The sequence below is a fragment of the Varroa jacobsoni genome, unplaced genomic scaffold (assembly GCF_002532875.2).
Source record: "Varroa jacobsoni isolate VJ856 unplaced genomic scaffold, vjacob_1.0 contig04217, whole genome shotgun sequence".
Classification (NCBI taxonomy): Eukaryota; Metazoa; Arthropoda; class Arachnida; order Mesostigmata; family Varroidae; genus Varroa; species Varroa jacobsoni.
In genome coordinates this window covers 1-17877 of record NW_019215191.1, presented here as the reverse complement: position 1 = coordinate 17877, position 17877 = coordinate 1, and the positions used below count along the sequence as shown (strand labels likewise).

The 17877-nt window shown below is 43.9% G+C and overlaps 2 long non-coding RNA genes across 2 annotated transcripts; one reads left to right on the top strand and one right to left on the bottom strand.

Moving 5' to 3' along the window:
• Window positions 1-3353: 3353 nt before the first annotated feature.
• LOC111273002 (uncharacterized) lies at window positions 3354-6589 on the top strand. Its single transcript, XR_002687825.2, has 2 exons — window positions 3354-5810; window positions 6183-6589. It is a non-coding gene; the product is annotated as an uncharacterized LOC111273002 (long non-coding RNA).
• Window positions 6590-6640: 51 nt separating this feature from the next.
• LOC147751781 (uncharacterized) lies at window positions 6641-17839 on the bottom strand. Its single transcript, XR_015315918.1, has 2 exons — window positions 16722-17839; window positions 6641-7152 (listed from the first exon to the last, which is right to left on the bottom strand). It is a non-coding gene; the product is annotated as an uncharacterized LOC147751781 (long non-coding RNA).
• Between the last annotated feature and the right edge of the window lie 38 nt (window positions 17840-17877).

The window sequence follows — 17877 nt, the reverse complement described above, 5'->3', positions numbered from 1 at the left end:
ACTCCAGTCAACTAAGCATTCAACCAATTAACCAAGCAAGTAACACACCGACGTGGTGGTAATGCCGACCTCTGCTTTGTCCCAGACGAACATACACACATTTCGCGCACAGAAGCAAATGCGCGGTCGGTCGGTCGGTCGGCACCACCGCAGCAGTAGCTCGACGCGCGGTGGAGGCCGTTCTAACCCCCGGCACATATCACCCAGCAGCAGAAGAACGAACAGCCGATAGGATGGTGCAGTTGCGGCAGTAATAGCGTTGCAGCCTACGATAAAAACAGGGTAGCTCTTGCAGTGGCCATAGCTAGTTCAACTGTAACAAGCAACGTTTCTCGCTACGACGCATGAACATCAAGCCAGAAAACAAAACCAGCCTGATTTCCTTCCAAGCACGTAAAGAAAAATAGAACATCAATTATTACTGCTACCACTTGTAAAACTATCCACTAATTGGAAATTCTCGCCAAAAAGATACTGTCGAGGGGTGTGACTAGAAGTGGATGGAGGGAGAGAAAGAGGCTAGCAAAATCTAGTTTACTTCCAAGCTCATGCCAGATTTTGAGTCTTCGAAGTAGTGCGGAGGTAAATGTTTCCGACGTTGATATTACGTGACCGTCTGAACGGTATTCGGATAGCAAACATCTTTATACGCTTAATTAAAATGTTCTCAGTCTTACGTCAGGAATTCTCGTTACGCGTTGCTTCACAAGATGCTTTTGTAAAGTGTCGCGTGTAGAAGCGATGCAATGGTAACGTGTAGGTGGACACGTTACCGTTGCATCGCTTCGATGGAGGCACGCGCTTGATTAACAGTGGAAGATATCAGCCGTCTATAAATCCAAAAGGACGGGAAAGTGAATGAAAATTCGAGGTTCAGAGGTTACTTCGTAGGAGAGCTGTGCTTAAACAGTGACTAAGTGAAATTCGCTGTTGAGCCATTATAACTACATAATTAAAGCGAGATAAATGTAAATGGTACGAGAAATCATATAGTGGGTCATGCAATATCGTATAGTGTGAACTGTAATAAATCACGTGAAGCCCAGAACAAACATCTCTGTGTAATTTCTGAAAACTTAAAACTTCGGCCGTCAACTGGGCTAACATGTTTCTGTTATGCTTTCTTCGTCTGCCGTCATGCTAACGTCAAAGCGGACTATTTAACACAACCAAATCATGGCTAATTTGCACACGTGCGCGCGCAAGCGCGCGCGGTCACACACAATCAAGCAAGGTTGTACAAATCCGAATGGATGAATAATCGAACAAGCGATTCTCGAGGAAGGTTATGTAGCTAACATATCTATCTTTTTCCATCTCCCGCTTAAAAACGCGCACATATTCGTCCAGCATTCAAAGCCTTAATGCTAGCCATTATCGGCATTCGTAAACGTCGACTTCGTCGATCTCGAATACCAGGCTGGCTGCCCACAACAAGAACTGCTACATCAAAAGCACCACTTTTACAGCCAGCTGCTGACACAGTTCTCGTATGTCATCCCGCCATCGGCCAGCCCAAAATCATGGTGACCTGATGACTGTAGTTCAGGTGGTTTACCCCAACTCCGTTTCCTCATAATGTAGACCACTGACATTGTGTAACAGGAGGCCATCGTACGCGGGCCTGTGGCATAATGTACGTAGTATCCGACAATCGTTCTTTTCGATTCGCCGTCCCAGCCGTCGGACGCTGACGAGAGTAATCTTTAACAGTGCGTGAGAGACACACCAAATAGGGCGGACAGATTGTTGTTTAAAAATGCCATCATCTCACGAGTGGTTTTGTCACGATAAGCTTGTTCGGCTTTAGCGTAGTTAGAAGGGCCCGGAACAGCTTTTTTCTCTTGATTTTCTACTGTTTATCTATTGCAGCATTTAGCATGCATTACACAACCATAACGGTCCACGATCGTTTGCTGACAAGACAATAAAGAGACGCAGCGGAAAAACCCAAAATTGATAATAAAGTTTTCTGTCTGGTAGCTAGCCAGACTAACAGTAGTGCTTTAATTAAAGGAACCCTGTTTGTTTGGTAGAAACGATAAGACGCTGATCTGGCTGGGCTGCTCCAGGAGTCGTACGCACGGCACTTTTAGATAGTTCATATCATCATCATTACTAGCCTGGGTTTCTTTCGTAGCAGTTGCGAAAGAACTTGTGAAAGGACTGTGTCAAGTAGCAGGAACTAAGTTTCGAAAATAAAAGTACAAATAGTCGTCGTCATTCCACAATGTACCTGATAGATCACACAACATAACCAGTAGGATCTTCAAACTCTGGAAAAGCTCTTTTGTAATTCTACTGCTTGGTTCCGTAGAATTTTGTAACAACGTTCGAAACTCTGCTACCATAGCTTTGTTTTCTTGGTCGTCGTCATTGTTTTTGTTGTTTCTCGTCTCCACTTTCTCTACCTGAGACGTGAAACAATCAAGCAATGCTCATTCTGTCGTGGACGTCACCGCGTTTGCTAGTACCGCTATCGCGACACTGCACGCTAATGAGGTGAATGTAACTTTCTTAGTTTACACAAACACAACGATTCCAGCGAGCTGAAATGAACTACTAACACGCCCACAAGAGTGAAGAAGCAAGCGACATTATGTAATCGATCCATAGTAGCAGCTTTCATCGCAATATACGACACTGAATCAAACGTATAGAATATTGTAAACTGGAAAATTCGCTTCCTTCGAATAGTACCAAGGAAAAGCTATCTGTAACACTAAATTCGGAGTACACTCCGCTGAGCTGCCCAGTAAATAGCAGTCCATTAATATACCGCCCGATTAGTGAACGTATATATATATATGCGTATAGTTCAGGGCCAGCAGGGAGGACAGGAAGAGATGGAAGTTCGTCGCACAATCCGGCGCACAACAACGATCTCTATCTTCATACATCTAACTTTCAGGTTTCCTCAAAGTATCCTTAGTCACTGTGCTCTGTCACACTGATAATATGTGTGTTCATGATGCCGACTATTAGTCGAGAATCGCACCGATCCACTTCGACAGCAACAGCGAACAAAATCATGAGCGATACACGTGACGATGAGTAGCACCGGCTGCCATCGTCCGCATCGATCATCTACTCATTTTTCACAAGGCGCCAATATTTGAAGGAGTTTTGTGTCAGGTCTGGTCAGCAGCTGTGCCATATAAAAAGCAATATATCAGATCTACTCAATAATAATACATTGCGAATATAAACGAGATACTACTAATCAAACATTAGTGTTTGCTTACGATGCACCATAAATACCTAATATCCCAATTGAATCTTTAGCCAGAGTTTGATCTTTTTTTTTTCTCAAGGACTTCAAAATGACCGTAGTACAATACCATATTGATAGTACCTATCTATTCTATAGTATGTGCTGCTATGTAAATTCTAACCAACCAGTAAATCAGATGCACGTCTATCCATAGCAGACCGCATTTCGATGCGAGGAAAAAACTAGGGAAATTCGGCAGAGTGACTGACACTAGGTTGTCATTAGCCGATATAGACAGACGAAGACACACCCACAAATACACGAAGACAAATAGACTAATTCTATTTTCAGTCAGTACCTCTTTTAAAGTTAGCTATGCTATTCCAGTGAGAAAAGGACAAACTAGGTAGAAAAAAAACGCAGAAACGATTTTCAACCGTGGGGATGATGTCATGTGGAGGACTTCATATGCTATCCATACGATGTATGAGAAGGTTACTGTTTTACTGAATTAATGCACTTTATAGCTCGGACAATTGTTTATACAGATGTTCCTCAATGTACCAGGCGATATAGCAGTAACAAATATGTCGTTAACTGCCCTATGCTCGGCTGTCACGTGACATAAACGAAAGGTACGGGAACAATTTCGAACTTTGTTTCTAGGATCGCCTTGAATTTCTAGCTTGTCGTGTAGTTACCGGATTTTGATTACTTTTGCCTATATAGTGGCCAGTGAACAAGAAAACTTCTCTATATGCAAGCCTTATAAGCCAGCTGTTGTTGCATCTGCTACATAACCATCGTGACGACCTTTTGTCGTTGTTAAAATCGAAACAGATTAGTCATCCACTCATTTCAATCCCGATCCGGAAATGTCTCCGTCGACTATTACACCCAGTCCACCCGTGTAACATTTTCAAAAATTCACTCACAAAAAAGCACTATCGGCTTCTTTTCCCAGCAACATCACAATATCAAAATGAAGAAGAAGAAGCGGCTGTAGCGACTGCCTCTCTTAATCATAAATTGTCGCTATTTTTTCCGTTTGTTTGATTCTGCCTGCCTGTATATGAGTGTTTGTGTCTAAAATCGCACATTGTGTTAGCCTAAGGCCTATGCTATTGTTATGTTATAATACTACTGTGACATTGCCCAGCAGCGCTGTTCAGCTCACAGCTGAGTAAACCGCGCATATCGGCAAAACTCACCGACGTCGCGGCGCCATTATTGCATACATATTATCCACTCTATGGGGAGCGTCACCATCATAAATGGTTAAGTTTTTTTAAAAGGGCTAACCACTATTACCGCAGTAGCAACAACAACATAATCAGTGTAAGGCAGCCAGCCTTCCTTCACCTTGTCATTTGTGTTGAGACGTTTTTTAGGAGGATCGCAACGCCCCATAGCCACCGTAGTGCGGTGGCCTATAGTAGCAGTCATCTATATCTGGTTACGGACAGACAGACAGACCGACAGACAAAATTCAAATTCTATTGCGCGTCACTAATAAAAGAAACGAAACATCGACTCCTGAACTCATCGAGGACATTGTAACGAGAAGCAAGTTTTAGTGAGTGACTCACTATATACTATCCTGTTGGAAAAAGAACTACCGTCACAAAAAAGGAATCATTGTCAGTTGGTCCCAGTTGGGTTGGCAGTTATGCATATTGTTCTTTAGCGTATGCCTTTACAAAGGTAAATGGATGTTTTGATTACTGATGCAATAGCGAGCGCCCTGCGGCACAAGCGAACAGGCGGCTAAAAAGTAGCAGAGACATGAACTACCGTAGTGGAAAGAAAAATCTTACAAATTTGCTCCTACCTACAGCTGCTTCATCGCTAAGAACTAGCGTAAATGGGGAGTCGAACACAGTGCCACGGTCCAACGTAGCTAGTTGACCTCCAGCACAGCAGCAGCAGCAATCGTCGTCGTCGCCGTCGTCGTCGTCGTCGTCGCCGTCGTCGCCGTCGCCGTCGTTGTAGTCGTTGTCGTCGCTACCTCTTGACGGTCGTTCAGCCCCAGAAAACTGGAATAGCCGGACAACACGTCTGCGGCATGCCAGTTTATCTGTCTAACCCAATCCCCAAAACGACCAACTTTCAATTTTTGTTTCATGTCCGTTTGAGACTGCTACCATTACACAGCTGTTCCTATTCTTGATCCTTGCCTCCTATGTTCATTCGTTTACACCTCTGTATGTAGTTGACTGCATGCAGGCGCGCAACAAGCCAGTTTGCACAGGTCAACATCAATCACAAAATAAACAGACAGACAGATATGAGCAGAGCGGAGAGGTATCGCGCCCAGCAAAACAAATCTCTGCACCTTGTCGATTCTGCTGAACTTGCTGGATGACCCAGCAAGCGAAGACAAAATGTCGGGCCCTTTGCTAACAGAATTGTTCTAAGTGTCGCCCCTGCCACTTTCCATATCTGTCGGTTCATCTGTTTGTTACATATCTGGTGTTTTGCAAGGGCAGTTCCGCATCCGTTCGTTGCAGGGGGTGTAGGATCCAGCCGCGACGGTGTCGGCCAGAGCGTGCCTGAATTGCCAAGCCATTCTCCCACCGAAGGTCGCCCGCTTACGGTAACGTGGTCACGTACAGTTTAGCCGAGTAGCGCGAATAAACAGGGATAAATCACCTAGAAGCTTATTACCATCAGGAACACGGCCAACTAACCGCTTCGTTGCTATTATCAGCTTCAGCAGCAGCAAAAGCGGTAATATTCAGTTGCCGTGGTCATATCGGTCTTTTCTTTCTTGTGAGTGAGTGATCTAACGAGTCAGCGTGCGCGACACGACAGAAAGAGCCCAGATCGCGTTCGATTCGATGGCTGTGTGTTGATGCATGTGTAACGTATACGTATCCTTGCTTCTTGGTTCTGGCCAAGCGTGCCATCCTCAAACACGTGGTTCACTATACGCAAAGAAAACATTTCGACGTGTTCAATATTTCAGGTGACGACCAAGAGCATTGTAGTCGCGAGGCCTACACAGCACACACTGCAATGCCAGTATTCATGATAGCAGCTACATGATGCTGTTGCTACTACAACAACTACTAGAACTACCTTTCTAGTGCGTCGTACTGCTAAACAACGAACGTTTCGACCGTTTTTCGGCTTCTGGTGCAGCCGCTTCTACTTTCAATGTCGTGTCGTTGAAGTGGTAGTGGTCGCGTTATTGATAGATTATCGTCCATGTTCACGTCGGCCTTCTTTCCCTTATCCCGACAGAGATAACCCACGCCTCAACAGGGGCTTACTGTTTCGAATGAACAGGTTTACGGGCGACGACGAGCTGCGTTTCGATTGTTGATAGTGTTTCATATAATGAAACTTTCAATAAAAATAGAGAAATGGTAACGAGCTAGTTTCTATTTGTAGTTTTATTCGACTCGTGGTGTGGTCATTACAGTTGACTTCCATCAGAGTTGGCAGACCAGCCAAAAATAAAAAAGTCGCCAACGACGATTAACGTATAAAATTATAAAAGGCACATAGAGCTAGCTCCGTTTACTTATTTGCCACTTTCCATATTTCAGTTTGTTGCAAACACGTGAACCAAAAGGACTGCTTAGTACTGTTATATATATAATGTTATAAAATTACTATTATTGCATTATTTTAATTTAAAGGCGGGTCGTCGAGGTGTCTATAGACACGCTCGTATAAATGTAATGAGAGAGTCACCCATTATTTATAAAAAGGAGATCAGATATTTCAGCCGCAATTGCAAGTGCTTGTGTGGTCATCTGTCTTCCACTGCTGATCCTCCTAAACCAGTTCAGTTCAACTCGGTTTCGTCCTGCTTTGTGACGTGAACCGGGCCACTGTGACAGGCAGGTTCACGTTCCTTTCTATGGTCCCTTTTCCACTCGCAGCCTACCTGCAGGCACCGGCGGTCCGTGCTGTGTGTCATCGCGAAACTAAACAGCAGTAGTAGGTCGTTATCAGCTGTCGTTTTATCGTATAACAACGGCGACTATCATAAAAATGGTATATACATCAGGACCACATGGTCATGTGGGTGGCTAGATTAATTCGTAGGTAGCAGCCGTCTTGCAGCGGGCGATGGTGCCGGCAAATTGCCAGTACGAACATCGCAACTTGGAACAGACAAACGTCAAACGATTGTCCCATCGTAGAATAGGATCAACTACTGACGCCGAATAAAGAGAGCAGCCGTGAATGCGAACAAACGGCCGCCGTAACGGCGGTAGCAGCCACATGTCCATATGTTGCTAAGCTAGGCGTGTTTTATGCTACCCTCTGTGATCTCAGGCTCTTCAGCAGAATCTCTGCAGAGCGAGGCCTGCGCGTTCAACATAAGGCCGGGTTAGCCGAGCCTTGCCAGAGCCACCCGAGAAAGGATTATATTATTAGTATTAGCGTCACCGATCACCGCTAACCAAGCAACTACCATTTAGTTCTGAACTATCCCAACTAATATTATGTCATGTACATATGCGCCTACGTGTTCTATATATATATAAATATACTGCAACGACAGCAAACGGAACTCCGTTATTGCTGCGTCGTACTACATTATCAAAGATTGATGTGTCAGTGCCTATCTAGATATGTGGAACTGGGACGATTGGCTGAATATACAACTCAGTTTCTTTCGTTTCTTGTTTCACTATATAAAACCCTTGAAAGTGGCGCTTTCCTTACCTTTGCTGTTGGTACGCCATAATATTAGCACCTCATGACAAAATCACATCCCTACGGCACCCAACCGCCACGGTTTACCAAGTAGCGATTTCCCACATTAAGTTTCGTGACGTAGGCAGTAAAAATAGCGAAAAACTATCAATTACGGAACCGCCATATTTAAGTTGACTTTGTTCGGCAAATATTGACATAGAGCATGCATCTGGTTGTAACACCACATACGTATGTTCTTTTGCTTGTATGAAATCGCAAAGGAGAAGAACAATGAAGCTTCGTGCATCTGTAACAGGGCCAAATTATATCTTGCCATTAATCTACTTTATAGAAAACTGTTCTATATTGTCATCTTACTTAGTGAAGTAGGAACAGCTATGTAAAAACACATTTTGCCAAATGGAAGCGGATCCGCTCTCTTACATTCGTAATCGAACGAGTTTCATGCATGGACCTTCGAGGTTTTTCTTGCGCTAAGGTTATTTTGTGTCAAGCTTCTTTTGTTCCTGCACATCTTCTTCAACCTGCGCTTTACGGCTGGTGACAGCTTTTTACCTTTTCTTAGTATAGGTTTATTTTGCTCAGTAAATTTCCACAGAAAGTGCTGCTAACTAAGTCAGAAATTTCCTATTGAACAGTATTCGCTATTTGTTTGACATTACAACTACGTATTGTCATTATTATTATTATAATTGTTCTAAATGTGTTTTGCCTGTCTGTCTATTTTTCCCTTGTGTTCTTTTTCAAGATTCAAGCAGCTGAGTACGATATAAACACAAACTTTGTACACTCAAACGCAATTTGCTTTTGCTTTCCTTGGATAGTACGTAGTTTAGAATCATCGCTTGCTTTACTTTGTGCTTATGAAAACAGTGGTTGAATTTTTACATTTTTAACTCGTTTCATCCTATCGAATTCTTCTAGCTCGCTACTACTGACTCTGACAGGGTTTTCTGCCTCATGATCGATATGTCAGTTTGCGTTGATCTCAACAACGTTACCACCAGCCACACAAGAGTCATGCGCAAAGCGACAACTTGCTTAATGATGACCACCAGCCACTAATTCTTGAAGAATCAATTGAAACATCACAGTTCCTGCTGACGCTGGTTCCGGTGTTGGCGCTGCAATTGACCCGTCAGTTCAACTGTCTACTGTGTGGACAAGTGAGTATCGAAAACTTGTGAAATCGGGCTAAATTGCAATTCGATCTGAAAAAAATAGGTGACCGGGGAGGCATCTGCCTCTCGAAATACTTCCTTAGAAGCCCAGTATTTTCTGGATCTTCTATGAGAAGAATACGAAGAAAAAATAGAGGAGGCGTCGTCATTTCCTTCGTTAGATCACCTTTCTCATTGCGTTTACTTCGTTTTTAGCTATTGCCGTCGTCGTTTATGATGTTGTCGTTGTTGTTGTTGTTGTTATAGCCAGCTGCACATTCGTCTGCTAAATAAAAGCCGACGAACCCTCGTGTGCTCTGTCGACCGGTTTTGTTCAAGTTGTTGGCAAACCGGTCTGATTCCGCAAGCTGTACTATCATCGTCGTCGCCGCCGCCGTCACCGCTGCCGCCGCCGCCGCCGCTACTAGTACTACTGTTACTGTTAGTGTTAGTGTTGCTGATGCCTGTTGCATGTGTATCTCTCTTGCCAAGTATCTTATGTGTCCATTCCCGATAGAGATAACACGGGCATGCTGCTGCTTGTGATCATGATGATATTGACTTGCTCGCTACAAATGCTGTTGTGGTTATGATGGTGTCGGTTCCATCTAAGTAATGCTGTTGCCGCAAGCAGTAGCTACATGAGCAGGCCCTAAACACACAGGCACACGTGGGGCAACGACAGACAAACAGCACCTCAACGTGTCCTCCGCACGGTGGAACGGATCGTGGTAACTAGAGCTCAACGACTACGGCATCCCCAATATCAGTAGAACTCGCTGTAGCAGTGGTACTAGTACATACAATTTTAAATACGCTGCTTTTGCACCAGAGATAGCACCAAAGACTCACGGTACGCTGGTCATCAGCATTAGCAGCGCTATCAGCAGTACATGAGATCGTTCACCAAAAGTGGTCCCGTCAGAATCGACAGACAGAATTGACGATGCTGCGATGTTGAACGCGGTGCTGATGACAGCGACGATGCCGGCCAATGGCACTCAGCAAGAAAAGATCCATCCGATGACCAATAACAACGACTAAATCCGTCGCTGTACAGGCGACAGAGTGTTCTGTATGAGACTTTCGATCACTGTAGTTATATGTAAATTCACATAACTGAATACTATGCGCGGTGCTGTTGCAGCTAGATTTCAATAAACCGACATTTATCAGAAGGAGACGGTCTGCCTTTACGAGCGTACACACCGGTTGCTGGTTGCAACCGGTATCAGCGGCGGCGGCGGCGGCGGCGGTGGCAGCAGCACCACCACCAGCCACCACAGTGGTAAAAAGAAATCAGGCATAGCAATGCGCCAGCTTCAACGGTCAACACACTATTGAAAGCAGTACTTGTATTTTTACCTTTTCAAGTCGGCAGTGTCGTTCGTTTTTCCCCATGTCGTTGTTTAGCGCGCACGCCCAGCTCTCTTGTTCTCCCGTAACCGGGCAAGCGGCTGTATCTAAAACCAGAAGAAACCGCTGCTAGAAACGCCTCGTTTGCCCCAGGCGGTCAAAGCAGCAACACAGATAAATCGAGACGACTGAAGCAGGCGGACGCAATTATATCATTACGATGCCAGTGACAAAACTGCAGCTCGACGAGTGTAGTACGAGATTAGGCAAAACCGGCTGCTTCCACCTCATCCCACAAAGGCGCCTCCGGTCATGCTGATGATGGCAGCGGAGGAGCTGGCGTATATGGGCTTTGGTGGTATGTCAATTCAACCTTGTCAAGCAGAACTTTTGAACCGATATCGCCTCGGCCAACGGTCTACAGTCAAGCCTGATCTGAGAAAGCTCGGTCACCTAACAGCTGTGACCTAACAAGGTTCTAAAATACGCCACAGAAAGGCCTAGTTGAAAATTTCGACACAGAATAACATACAAGTGCGTATTATCTCCTTTATTAAAAGTTATCAAAAGGTGACCGATAGCGCCTACGAAAATGATCGAATACTGACTGGTGTTTTAAATATTAAATAGCACATAAATAAAAACAAAAAGTTATTACGCGCTAAATATTAGGGCGAGAAATACTCGCTACATCTATCAGTAAAGAAAATCAGAGCATCTAAACGATTTGCTCTCTTGGAAAGGTAACCTTTTCGAAGAAAATTCTGTCGCTAGTTTGATAGTACCGCCAAATCCCAACAACACACGTCAGATACGACGGGTTCATTGTAAGGAAAGACCCATCAGACGGCTAACACACTACACACGACCGCCACAAGTCCTAGGAAAGCGACTTTAGCAGTAAGGATCCCCAAGTAATAAACAACTTTGAAGACAGAGACCTATGTATCTGATAACACTTTATAGTACCTTTGAAGTCATTTAAAATGACTACCCCCCAGGCGTAGCAATGCCACGCATGTCTCCGAAAAAAAAGCTTCTGTCATCGTTAATCCTGTTGTGCACAGTTGTTTGTCTGGTGCATATAAAACAATGCTCTCTAACATTAAAAACGAATTTTTGCGTAAATTATATGTGACTTTTGGTGCACAGGTGTGAGACGGTTATCCTTATAAGATTTATATAACGAAGATGCTGTAACTCTGATAGAAAGCAACATTATGCTACTTTTCTCTTATGACAACGACACCGATTTGAGTCGAGGTGTTGGTCAGTACCACGAAAATGCGTGGGTAGATGGGATATCGTAAAGGCACCCATTGAGTAACATCTATGGCTTGAATTCGATCTCTCGAATGACCTGTTGGCCCGACCTAAACGCTTAACCTACCGACACTAACTAGCTAATGAAAAGGGTCATAATGACGAAAAATGATAGGTCTAGTATATTTATATAGTATTTGTATATGCCTAAAATTGTAAACATCCTCACAGTAACTAAGTAGTGTTGTAAGCACAGATTTGACTACGGGTCAGAGTACAACAAACTTTGATGTAAACAACCGTTTTTTATGTTCCAAACACTACGAACGACGCGCGTATTCATGTCTTTGTCTAACTATACGGACCAATATTAAACTAATCTGCAATGCCTTTTCGATCACATCATCGAACTAGCACATTAAACGTACAGGAATGCATCATGAGTGACCATAATACAGTGTTATATTCCTTTACAGTTTGTCTGTAGTCGTTCTATAGAAAGCAATGCTGGTCGATTTGCAGATCTCAGCTGCTCACGGACGCCGGAACTGATTTTGCGTGTTTGTACACTCAACAGGTTGTTCATGAGTACAATTTCGAACGGCAATTCCGTCATTACTTCGTCTACCGCTTTTCGTTCTGGCCAGGTGGATTGGGTCAATTCATTTGATTCGGATCGTTCACTGGATCATTCAACATTCGATGGATATATTGGGCAGCTCGAGTTAAATTCATAAAGCAAATACTTGCAACAGCGTTTTCTCCTAATGCTGCTAATGTTGACGGCGCATTTGGCCATTGTCCGATACGTCTAACCGAAATAGCACAGCACTGGAGCACACGTATGGACGAATAAGCGAAACGAATGGTCGAACAGTCGATAGATACTGGTCGCTACTGATGCAACGGCCACTGCTGCGGACTTCATAGTTGTTCACTAGTATCTGCAGCACAAACAGCAGCAGCGCCCGCGGCACCAGCATTAACGCAAAAGCTGCTTCAAGTCAGCGTCCAAGCCGTCACACGACCCAGCTCCGCATAGAAAGATGTCACGGTTCGCCGAATTGTCCGGTATGAGTCCATCATTTATCAGCAGCTGCAGCAGCTGGTGGTAATGCGGTTGATTCTGCCGCTACAAAAAAGCAGTACTGACGGGACAGCTTGCTCCAGCTGTGCCGGACTGAAAGCCATACCCAAGCGGCTGGAGCAGCGCTACTCATAGCGATGGGAGTTTCTGCGGGAGCAAGCAGGGAGGCAGTACAATAATAACATCAACAGCATCTGTAGCTCTCTTGCAGCTGCAGGTTTGGCTAAAACCTTAGCAGCTGATTCTTCGTCAGGATTGCCGACCGATGTTCGCTCGGTCTGCAAGAGCATTAGAAGCATTATTAATGGATATTGTCAACGGGCAAGTGTCGTTCGTCACGACGACGAACGGCCATCGGACCAACTGGCCACGAGTTCAACGAATATATGGACAGCAGGACACCCGAGACAACAGCAGCAGCTCTCCAGCTGCTACTGCCAACTCATGTCAATCAAACCTAATTGATGCGATGGAGCTACAGTATCAAAGATGCTGGCGCTGGCGTCACGCTATCCCCAATACCATTATATGACGGGAGCGAGAAAGACTTTCGTATACCAAAAGAAAAACCGAAATATCAATGATAATCAAAAAAGGTAATAAACCGCTACTTGGCTATTTATATTCAATGTGCGTTCGTTTCCAGCTCCTAGCAGTTGCCACTTCCAGGTGCCAGTAACTATGAAAACTCAGCTACAAAATCGGTCTTGGCTGGTGTCTGATGAAGGTGGCTGATTCGTGTCTATGATGCCGATCAGATGATGCTAGCATGGTTCTACGGTGGCTCTACGAATCAACTACGCCGTCGGTAACGCCATCGTCGTAGGCTTGCACTAGCAGATGGTCAGGCACCGACAGATAGGCCATTTTATCAGTAAAAGTAATGCGTCCGATGGTAATGGCTTTCGACAGCAAAAGCAACGACCGCAATGTTAGAACACGACGAAGTGGGAATTAGACGTGCTGCGACCCACCATCTCTATTTAATCGCCTATATGGCAATCGAGCAGAGCTGATGGAGACAAGGCCTGACGGCTTGAGGCCGCAGCGGACATTCAAAACCAATAAACTTTTCGCGGTCCAACCTCATCAAAATATTCAAGTAATCATGCGAGTTTCATGAAAGGTTTGCAAGCTCCTACGCCATGTTGTCACCACAACCTTTGCAGTGAATATTACCTCGTCACCTGCAGGATCATTTTCATAGCCGACCCCACCACCATTGGTATAGTCGCGCTTCTCAATCGTCGAAAGGCATATCGATTCATCTAGCCCCCGAAAAACCAAAGGTCGATTGCCACACTGTTTTACATGTCCCCACAAACACTAGCTCACCTATGCGACATACACATCTCAATTGTTTGATCACATACGAAAGGGAACAGCTTCGACAGTCTACAAGTGCTTCACTTGAGCAAAATACGCTAAAAACGTGGATGAATTCGCAACAAAGAAACATACGTAGCACTAGATAGGCTTAAACTGCAACGATTCCAAAAAAAAATAGGAATTACGTTTTATTTTAATTACAATATATCAGCACCGAGCAAATCTTGTACAGACTTGTATACAAGTTTTTTTTTTTTGCTACATGTGACACGCGCCCATTATACGGCCTAATTAATGCATGGTGTACATGTATCTTGATACATATAATTTGTCATTACTTTAGTCGGCTGCATTAGTCTTAGCTTACAATTAAATGATTTACACACGCTAACAGATAAACACATGATCTGTGTCGCTGTGACAAGCAAAAACAATAACAAAATAGTTATCTCCCATTTATGAAAATAGATGCCGCCAACTGTCGCCGAGAATCAAAATAGTCATCAACAGCGAGATATCTACTCATACTCGCGCGCGCGCGCACGCACACACACACACACACGCACGCACACGCATACAAACACCCACTCAAAAATACGCAACATGTAACGTTAACATAAGACAATGACTAGATCAGCATTTCGTGTGATTTGCCTCAGTTGTTTTTGCTGTTATTATTGTTGTTACCGCATCCAACATTTTCACTTCGAGTACATAACAAACGGTAACAGACAATAAAACGCCAAACCAACCATTTAAATTTAACCAAATGAACCCTTCCGTCAGCAACGAGCGCAGCTAGAGTCAGCCGCGAGCTAACCGAAAACGCACCAGTTCGGAGTTGTCTGCATGTGTTTACCCGGTTCAGTATAATATGAGGATGTTGATCGATCTTCTTCGCACTGAATCTTTCATATGTCTGTTCGTATATCATGGCTCAGTAATGATTACTGATGAATATCACACATGTGCACTACACAGCCATACGTACACACATACATACACGCGTAGGCTAGTTTAATATGGGTTTCTTTTCCTGCTGCCACCACAGTATCACCATTGATTTTTCTGTTCTTTATGTTCTTCCATCGCTTGACTTTCGTTAACATTTTTGTTGACGTCACATGTCTATCACAGCCATTGGACATTAGGGATGACCAAATATACCGTTGTTCTTGCAATTTCCCATAGACGCGGCCGTATCTGCTAGAAATGATGATGCTGGATTGACAACTGAAAACCCATGTACTGGACGACTGCGGCCATCTCGGCTTGAGCACCACACAATGGGTTGTAGAGAAGGATCATATCAGGATACACAGAGAGTATTTTGAGGATACGCATATAACACAATATACTGGGAACATTCACTCAGTCAAGGGGGTTACGACTAGCTAATACACCCCTGAATGAACCATTAAATTAGCAGCTGTGCTAATATCATCTATAAAGGCTTGGCCAGCTTGGAATCATCAGTAACATCAATATACTTAAACACTAGCTTTTCGCGTCTAGAAGCAACAACGACCACAACAACATCGGCTTCATTGTGAGAATCGCGATTATGGACTATAAATCAACCGGTCTTACAATTCAAACTGTGTTTATGTACCGCATTTGATGAAATGGTACGTAGTGCTTTTGATGTTAGGTACGGTTAGCATCTTGACGTAAGCACTTATTGTTTTTTTTTGGTTTTTTGAGCCGCCCTAAGCTGACACCCATATTTCGTATTTAAGGTGGGACAGACGGGGGGAGAGCTGACCAAGCTCAAGACTAGTAGTGGTCATGATGAAACCTTCGATTCGTGCTTATGGACATATTCGTTCTGGCCAGTGTTACTGCTACAACCGCTAGTACTAATTAATAATAACAAATGAATTCTTCAGCTAGCCCATTGTTTTCTCAAGCTTCAGCAGAAAGTCTGATTGACATACCAAACGAGACTCGACAATGCGGCTACTATTACCATGGACACGATGACAACCGCCGCATATCTAGTCTATACGAACACGAAAAGCCTTAAAAAGGCTGTCGTTGATGAAACTAGCGGAAGTCTCAAAGGACGCCTAATTGACTAAGGTCTCCGAAAACATCAAAGTTAGAAGTAGATATTCATATTTCAGCTAATTTTACGTTTATACGCAGCATCTACGATAGATATTGATTATAAACGACGTAAACCTCTATTTTGAAACCTGCCAACGAATAATACAAATTTGCCAATGAATAATACGTCGAACATCGGCATATTTTTTCAAATCAAACAAAACTCAGCACTTCTCATTAGGAATCATATCACTGTGTTCTGAGCGGCTGCTGTTAGCTATTACCGGATAGCCGCAACAGCGATCGTAGCTGGCACAGGGAGAAGCAACTTAAATCGGCTGCTGTCCTGAGAGTTGGCTTGACCGGTTTGAAGGCCCTGAACGCGTCAACGCCGAGATAAGACGATTTCGGCCGGCCGTTCGACTGTTCAGCTGGACACTCAACTGAGTCACGGGGGTGTTCCGGGAGCACGTACGATCACAAAAGGGGTGCACAATTACCACAGATACGGTTACAAGGTCTTGGCTGGCTATTACACCAACAGCTGTTCGGTGCTTCGGAACCAAGAACGTTAGGGACCTACCTTGAATTTGACGAAGTCCTCCACAGCCTTGAGAGCAGAGTCCGTAAGTTTGACGAAAATTAAAGTCCTATCTGAAGAGTTTGTACCCTCTGACGATAATCCATAGCGACAACCTTCCACCAGGGCCGCCATATTTGCCCGTCTCCGACATCCACTGGCCCGCAGAGCACAGTTCCAGTGCTTGTCGCACGTTGGGCGAAACTGCTGTTAAAGAACACAGTTGATTTTCGAAACCAACAAAATCAACCTGCACTTTTCATTCCGTTCGATTAGTTGAGGGACGAGAGCGTTTGCGCACACAAATTACAGTGCAATCGATGTGCGAGACTGGTTTCAATTAAACTGTCTTAATCCGCGGTACGATTGTGCCCTTACCATGTAAGGACTTGTGGCGCCCTCTGTGGCGCGCAGCCAAAGCTTATGCGCAGGTGGGGTGCCTGGTGGCCTGCACTAAACAGGTTGTGGCGGTGGGGCCGGAATGTGTCCGGTCGAACGAAGCAAGGGTTCGGACGCCAAGTTCGGTATTATTTAAACTAGGCTTTGTTTCCGACACCGATTTTTATTCCGTCGATTAAAGCAAGTTCCACAAAGTATATGAACTGAACTATCGAGTTTTTTTAACATATTTTTTTTTTATTAATAATAGATAAATGTGTATATATATATTAATAAATAACATACAGTGAAAAGCCAAATTAGATTTTTTTCAGTGATTTATTCTATTTCCCGGCTCAATGCTCAACAAGGAATCACGCTTAGTGAAATCGACTACGGAGTTTATTACATAGTGTTATCTTATAAAACAAAAGATGTCGGCGAATGCTGGAAATGCTTAACGTTACGACTACGTACTTGAAGCCAGATTTCTCGTTGTAGTGTTGACTGGCTTCGTCATTTTGGCTACACATCGTACTCTTCGTGCCATTACGCTTGGAACTAAAAGAGATATATCAGATATATTTATATGAAATTATGATGAAAATGAGTGATCTCTACATTTTTGACTAAGCCGCTCCAGTTTATCCTCAGTTATGATTAATTTGTGTGGGATACCTATTTATCGGTTAAAATAATTGTTCTTTATAATAATTTATCAATTTATAGTTCATCAGCATACAACATTGGCCTACCTGTTCGTGCTGCTTGAAGGGCTATA